This window comes from Dasypus novemcinctus, chromosome 4 (genome assembly GCF_030445035.2).
Source record: "Dasypus novemcinctus isolate mDasNov1 chromosome 4, mDasNov1.1.hap2, whole genome shotgun sequence".
In the NCBI taxonomy this organism is placed as follows: domain Eukaryota; kingdom Metazoa; phylum Chordata; class Mammalia; order Cingulata; family Dasypodidae; genus Dasypus; species Dasypus novemcinctus.
The window spans coordinates 148,507,852-148,515,887 of NC_080676.1; the positions used below are offsets into that span (position 1 = coordinate 148,507,852).

General features: G+C 37.1%; 1 non-coding gene across 1 annotated transcript; it reads left to right on the forward strand.

Moving 5' to 3' along the window:
• The first annotated feature begins 7,507 nt into the window (after positions 1 to 7,507).
• LOC111759059 (U6 spliceosomal RNA) lies at positions 7,508 to 7,611 on the forward strand. The gene has a single exon (XR_002793153.1). It is a non-coding gene; the product is annotated as a U6 spliceosomal RNA (small nuclear RNA).
• The last annotated feature ends 425 nt before the right edge of the window (positions 7,612 to 8,036 follow it).

The window sequence follows — 8,036 nt, forward strand, 5'->3', positions numbered from 1 at the left end:
CTTCACATCCTCTCCAGCACTTGTATTCTTCTGTTTTTTTCATAGCTGCCAATCTTATGGGTGTAAGATGGTATCTCATTGTGGTTTTGATTTGCATTTCCCTGATAGCTAGAGATTTGGAACATTTTTTCATGTGCTTTTTTGCCATTTGTATTTCTTCTTTGGAGAAGTGTCTGTTTAAGTCTTTTTCCCATTTTTTAAATGGGTTGTTTATCTTTTTATTTTCAAGATATAGGAGTTCTTTATATATGCAAGTTATAAGTTTCTTATCAGATATATAGTTGCCAAATATTTTCTCCCACTGTGTGGGCTCCCTTTTTACTTTCTTGACAAACTCCTTTGAGGTGCAAAAGGCTTCAATTTTGAGGAAGTCCCATTTATCTATTAGTTCTTTTGCTGCTCGTGCTTTTGGTGAGATATTCATAAATCCATTTCCTATTACAAGGTCCTGTAGATGTTTCCCTACACTGCTTTCCAAGGTCTTTATGGTCTTGGCTCTTATATTTAGGTCTTTGATCCATCTTGAGTTGATCTTTGTATAAGGTGTGAGATGGTAATCCTCTTTCATTCTTCTACATATGGCTATCCAGTTCTCCAGACACCATTTGTTGAATAGGCCACTCTCTCCCAGTTGAGAGGGTTTGGTGGCTTTATCAAATATTATGTGGCTATATATGTGAGGTTCTATATCAGAGCTTTCAATTCGATTCCATTGGTCTATGTGTCTCTCCTTATGCCAATACCATGCTGTTTTCACCACCGTAGCTTTGTAGTATGTTTTGAAGTCAGGTAGTGTGATTCCTCCAATTTCATTTTTCTTTTTCAGTATGTCTTTGGCTATTCGGGGTCTCTTTCCTTTCCAAATAAATTTCATAGTTAGTTTTTCTAGTTCCTTAAAGAAGGCTGTGTTGATTTTTATTGGGATTGCATTGAATGTGTATATCAGTTTTGGTAGGATAGACATCTTAATAATGTTCAGTCTTCCTATCCATGAACAAGGAATAGTCTTCCATTTATTTAGGTCTTCTTTGATTTCCTTGAACAATCTTGTATAGTTCTCGGTGTATAAGTTCTTTACTTCTTTAGTTAAATTTATTCCTAAGTATTTGATTTTTTTATTTACTATTGTGAATGGTATTTGTTTCTTGATTTCCTCCTGATCTTGCTCATTATTGGTGTACAGAAATGCTACTGATTTTTGCGCATTGATCTTATAACCTGCCACTTTACTAAACTCATTTATGAGTTCTAGAATCTTTGTTGTAGATCTCTCAGGGTTTTCTATGTATAGGATCATGTCATCTGCAAATAATGACATTTTGACTTCTTCCTTTCCAATTTGAATGCCTTTTATTTCTGGTTCTTGCCTCAGTGCTCGAGCAAGTACTTCTAAGACAATGTTAAATAGGAGCGGAGACAGTGGGCATCCTTGTCTTGTTCCTGAGTTTAGAGGGAAGGAGTCTAGAATTTCTCCATTGTACACAATATTGGCTTTAGGTTTTTCATATATACTCTTTATCATGTTCAAAAAGTTTCTTGTATTCCAATCTTTTGGAGTGTTTTTATCAAGAAAGGGTGCTGTATTTTGTCAAATGCTTTTTCTGCATCAATAGATATAATCATGTGATTTTTTTCCTTCAATCTGTTTATATGGTGTATTACGTTGATTGATTTTCTTATGTTGAACCATCCTTGCATACCTGGGATGAATCCCACTTGGTCGTGGTGTATAATTCGTTTAATGTGTTGTTGAATATGATTAGCAAGTATTTTGTTAAGTATTTTTGCGTCTAGGTTCATTAGAGAAATTGGTCTGTAATTTTCCTTTCTTGTGATGTCTTTGTTTGGCTTTGGTACTAGGGTAATGTTGGCATCATAGAAGGAGTTGGGTAATGTTCTTTCTGTTTCGATTTTTTGGAATAGTTTCAGCAGGACTGGTGTCAGTTCTTTCAGGAATGTTTTGTAGAATTCACCTGTGAAGCCATCTGGCCCTGGGCTCTTCTTAGTTGGGAGATTTTTAATAACTGATTCTATCTCTCTGCTTGTGATTGGTTTGTTAAGATCATCAATTTCTTCTTTTGTCAATATGGGCTGCTTATGTGTTTCTAGGAATTTGTCCATTTCCTCTAGATTGTCATTTTTGTTGGAATATAGTTTTTCAAAATATCCTCTTATGATAGTCTTTATTTCTGTGGGGTCAGTGGTGATATCGCCTTTCTCATTTCTTATTTTGTGTATTTGCATCTTCCCTCTTTTTTTCTTTGTTAGTGTCGCTAAGGGTTTGTCAATTTTGTTAATCTTCTCAAAAAACCAGCTCTTGGTCTTGTTTATCTGTTCAAGTGCTTTCTTATTTTCTATTTCATTTAGTTCTGCTCTTATCTTTGTTATTTCCTTCCTTCTTCTTCCTGTTGGGTTACTTTGTTGTTGTTTTTCTAATTCCTTCAAATGTGCAGTTAGTTCCTCAATTTTTGCTCTTTCTTCTTTTTTGATATATGAATTTATGGCTATAAACTTCTCTCTCAGTACTGCTTTTGCTGCATCCCATAAATTTTGGTATGTTGTGTTATCATTATCATTTGTTTGAAGATAGTCATTGATTTCTTTTGAGATTTCCTCTTTGACCCACTGTTTTTCTAAGAGTGTGCTGTTTAATTTCCAAATCATGGTGTGAAATCTGGGCTTCTGTCCCTTGCAAATCTCCAGCTTGACTCCACTGTGGTCAGAGATAATGTTTTGTATGATTTCAATCTTTCTGAATTTGTTCAGCCTTTCTCTGTGGCCTAGCATATGATTTATCTTGGAGAATGATCCATGTGCGCTTGAGAAAAATGTATATCCTGCTGTGTTTGGGTGTAGCGATCTATATATGTCTATTAGATCCAGCTCCTCTAATATACTATTCAGATGTTTTGTTTCTTTGGTGATTCTCTTTTGAGATGTTCTGTCCAGAGTTGATAGTGGTGTATTAAAATCCCCCACTATAATTGTAGATGTATCTATTGTTTCACTTAGTTTTTCCAGCGTTTGCTTGACGTGTTTAGAGGCACCCTTGTTAGGGGCATAAATATTTATGATTGTTCGATCTTCTTGACAGATTTTCCCTTTCACTAAAATGTAGTATCCTTCTTTGTCTCTCACAATTGTTTCACATTTAAAGTCTATTTTGTCTGATATTAATATAGCTACTCCTGCCTTTTTTTGGTTATTGTTAGCTTGTATGATTGTTTTCCAGCCATTCACTTTCAATCTCCATGCGTCTCTGGGTCTAAGATGTGTCTCTTGTAGACAGCATACGGATGGGTCATATTTCCTTATCCAATGTCCCAGTCTGAATCTTTTGATAGGTGAGTTTAATCCGTTGACATTCAGTGTTATTACTATCAAGGAATTATTTGTGTTAGCCATATTTTGATTGGATTTGTGTTTGTCATATTTGGTTTGTATATATTTTTTTTGTCTTTTTGGTTGTTGTTGTTGGTCTTATACTCTCCTCCAACTCTGCCTTTCCTGGTTTTTCCTTTCTTCCTGCAGAACTCCCTTTAGAATTTCTTGAAGGGGAGGTTTCTTGTTGGTATACTCTTTCAGTTTCTGTTTGTCTGCGAATATTTTGAACTCTCCATCATGTTTGAATGCTAGTTTAGCTGGATAGAGTATTCTTGGTTGGAAATTTTTTTCCTTTAGTACCTTGACTATATCATACCACTGCCTTCTTGCCTCCATGGTTTCAGATGAGAAATCAGCACTTAATCTAATTGAGCTTCCCTTGTATGTGAAGGTTTTCTTTTCTCTTGCTGCTTTTAGGATTTTCTCTTTGTCTTGAGCATTGGATAATTTGACAAGTATATGTCTTGGGGTGGGCCTGTTGGGGTTTATGACTAGTGGAGTGTGCTGTGCTTCTTGGATACATACATCTGTCTCTTTCAGTAGATTTGGGAAGTTTTCAGCCATTATTTCCTGCAACACTCCTTCTGACCCCTTTCCCTTCTCTTCGCCTTCTGGAATGCCTATAATACGTATGTTTGAGCGTTTTGCATTGTCATTCAGGTCCCTAAGTCCTAATTAGATTTTTTCTATCTTCTTATTGACCCCTTCTACTATCTGTTTGATTTCTGATGTACTGTCTTCCACATCACTAATTCTCTGCTCTGTCTCTTCTAGTCTGCTGATATTTGCTGCAAGTGTATTTTTGATTTCTTGAACTGTGGTGTTCATTCCCATCATATCTGTTATGTTTTTGCATATGTCTGCAATTTCCCCTCCAAGTGATGTCTTCATGTTGTTAACCTCTTTCATTACTTCATCAAATTTGTCGGTGATAAATGTTCTGAGATCTTTCATTGCTTGTGCCAAGTTTTGCTCCCCTTCATGATTATTGGTTTGTTGATTGGATTCAGCCATGTTTTCCTGATTACTGGTTTGGTTTGTAGATTTTTGTTGCTTTCTGGTCATCTCTTTATCTTGACGGATTTAATCAGTTCCTTAGCTTCTTTGTCTGCTCTTGGAGGTTAATTAGCTGTTATTTTTGCATAGGTGTTATATCTTCTCTTTGTCTCTTTTTTCTTCTTATTCTAGTTTCTTCTTGTTGGTTAAGTTCACGCAAAGGCAAGTTCACTCAGCGACCATCTTGCCTCCTCTCCTGAATATCTTAATTAATAAGCAGGAACATTCATATTAAATATATTTATATATCTACAACTCTTTTGCCTCACTCATGGTGAATATACATTATTTTTAACACAAATTCCCATGTATTAATTTACATTTTTCCTGCAATTTAATTTTATACATTGGGAATTTGTTCATTAAATATTCTTTGACCACAAGACTTAAAATGTCCTGTTTAAACAGCAGCAACCCTGTAAGTAATGATTTAAGGAGTAAATGAACACAGATTTGAAATCCAGTTTAAAAGTCTAAAGTAGTTTTCCAATCTGACTGCCCATAAATCATCTGGGGAGCCTGGAATCTAGCCCCAGAGATTGTATTCTCACTGGCTAGGAATTGGTATTATTTGAAAGCTCCCCAGAGATTCTAATAAGCAGTCAGGGTCAAGAATCACTGGTCTTAAGGAAACCAGAGGCGGCTAATTGGATAAGACAATAAATATTGAAATGAATTAAGTACACAAGGCTAAATATGAATGCCCTCATCTGTCCAGCATCCATTAAAGAGGGTTCCTTTTCACTCAGATGCTGCATCTTTTCTTCAGAGCTACCTGCTTGTAAAGTGCAGAGGCTGCTTAATGTTTCCATTTACTCTCCTCTCACCCTGTCTGAAGTCAGTTGACATGATCTCCACCCTCCTGGAACTGCTTTTTTTAAGCCACACTCAGCCATTCACTTACTATATATTAATGTATAGTTTTTTATTAATATACAGCAGTAATATGTATTGAAGATTTACTTGAAGACCACTGTGGACCATTAGCAGGGCTATTTAATACCTCACTTGTTAGGAACTGATAGGATTAAAGAGATGAAGGACATTTTGGAGATTACACTTTCCTGTGATGGCTCTCAATTTTATTTATTTATTGCTTCTTTTTTGGGAATCTTACTTCAAAGGTCAATATGTAATAAAAGTGACGGTGAATGTACTTTGGGTGTTGGTGGTACAGATCCCTGACTTTTCTGCTTTGTCCACCTGTATGTTCACCTTCCCCTCAGAGATAGCCCTCTGGGATTTTCACAGACCTCCTGTGTATATGAGAAGAATAGTTTGAAAACCACCAATCTAGTCTTGATCCCATTTTACAGAAGTAGAAGACAAGATATGCCTGCTGCCTTGCGTAGGCTACCAGGTTTAAATAAAAAATATCTATTTGTGTTAAAAATATGGTAGCTCATGAACTCACATTTATATTATTCTTTTTTAAAAAATTGTTATTATTATTATTTTAAGGATACATAGATCACACAAAATGTTATATTAAACAATATAAGAGGTTTGCATATACCCCACTTCCCACACCCTCCACTCCTCCCACGTCAATGACTTCTTTCATTAGTATGGTACATTCATTGCATTTGATGAGTACATTTTGGAGTACTGCTACACAGCATGGATTATAGTTTATGTTGTAGTTTACACTTTCTCCCAGTCCATTCTGTGGGCTATGGCAGTATATATAATTTCCAGCATATGTCCCTGCAATATCATTGAGGACTACTACAAGTCCTGAAAATGCCACAATATCGCACCTTTTTCCCTCTCCCTGCCCTCAGCAACTCCCATGGCCACTGTTTCCATATCAATGATACAGTTTCTTCCATTGCTAGAGTCACAATAATTCTACATTAGAATACCAGTAAGTCCACTCAAATCCATATTTCATTCCTTCATCCTGAGGATCCTGGGATGGTGATTTCCACTCCACCTCTAAATCGAGAGGTGTCTTAGATCCCACATGGCTGATGGATGGAATTCTCCTGCTTGCAGCTGTAGACTCTCAGTTCACAGGTGTGGTGGTTGACCATCCTCACCTCTTTGTTAGCTGACCTGGACAAGTACAATGAACTGGAGAGTAGGTATTCTAATTCTGCTCAGGGTCAGGGTCCAGCTGGCACATAGACTGTACAGAGATCCAAGTCTCCTGAGCATACATGAACCCTGACACCAATCACAGGTTTAGTAAAAGTGACAGAAGAAGCATGCATAGAGAGGTCACATCTGAGTCCAACTCTAACACACTCAGGAGCACAAATTCCAAAGTAGGGCCCTTGGAAAGGCACCAAACTCCAGAGCCATCTGTCATGACTGTAGGGCCTGGGTGTCTCTGTAACCCTCAGGAGAACCCCTACCTGGGGCTGTATCTTCTTTGGCTCTCTCTGAGATCCTGCTGGGATGTGCATTAGTGTGACCCCTCTGACTCACTTTGATGTCTCTTAGCCATCTAAACTCATATGTTTTTACAATTTCCGTCTTTTATTCAGGGTCTTTTCTAGTTGCATTACCAGCTGGTCCTTGGTAGTAATCCCTTGGTGCCAGGGAGGCTCATCCCTGGGAGTCATGTCCCATGCTGGGGGGAAGGTGATGCATTTACATGCAGAGTTTGGTTTAGAGAGTGTCCATATTTGAGCAACATAGAGGTAACTCTTATATTATTCTTATTATGTGTCATGTAACTTTCTAATACTGCACATGTATTAACTTATTTAATCCTCAAAACAGTGCTATTAATGATGTTATCACCCCCATTTCATGGAAGCAAGGAGTCATTGCCAGAATCACATAGCTAGTGAGTGCAAACTTACAACTTCACACTATTAACCACCAATGCCCTGCTGGGAACCTATACCACACATATACAATGCCTTTGTAATTTAACCAACATCTTAGTATTACTGGCTCATCATTGCTGTTGCAGACACTAGTGACATAGGAGTGAATAAGAGAGACAAGGCTTCATCACTAACAGACCTTGATAGGGAGACAGACCATGAACCTGTACATAAATAAGGTATAAAGTGATGATACAGATAGGGAACAGTGCTATTAAGAAAATACAGTGCTGACTTTGGCAGCACATACACTAAAATTGTAATGATACAGAGATTAGCATGGCCCCTGTGCAAGGATAATGAGCAAATTCATGAAGTGTACCATATTTTTCTAAGATGTATTAATAATAAAATATATAATGAAAAAAAAGAAAATACAATGGTGATAGGGAGTTGGTAGTTGAATCACATTTTATGAATCCCTAAAAGAGAAAGATTATGTTTGTAAACTGATCTATTCCTCTGGGTGTGATACCCTTTGATTGTATTAAATTCAGTTGAAGGGTCTTTAATTAGATTACTTGATAAGATTGTTTTAGGGCTTTTTATCATACTACCATCAGTGAGGTGTGACTCAGGTTGAACCTCCACTCACTTGCTGGGTCTGACATAAATAGACTTGCAAGGACAGACAGAAGGAAAAAGGGAACCAGCCTATTTGATTCTGCAATGTGTGAGAGAGGATTGTTTAAACATAAAGCCCCCAAAAGGTTGGGTTCTTGGAGCAGCTCAAGAGGAGACAGTTGGCCCAGAGGG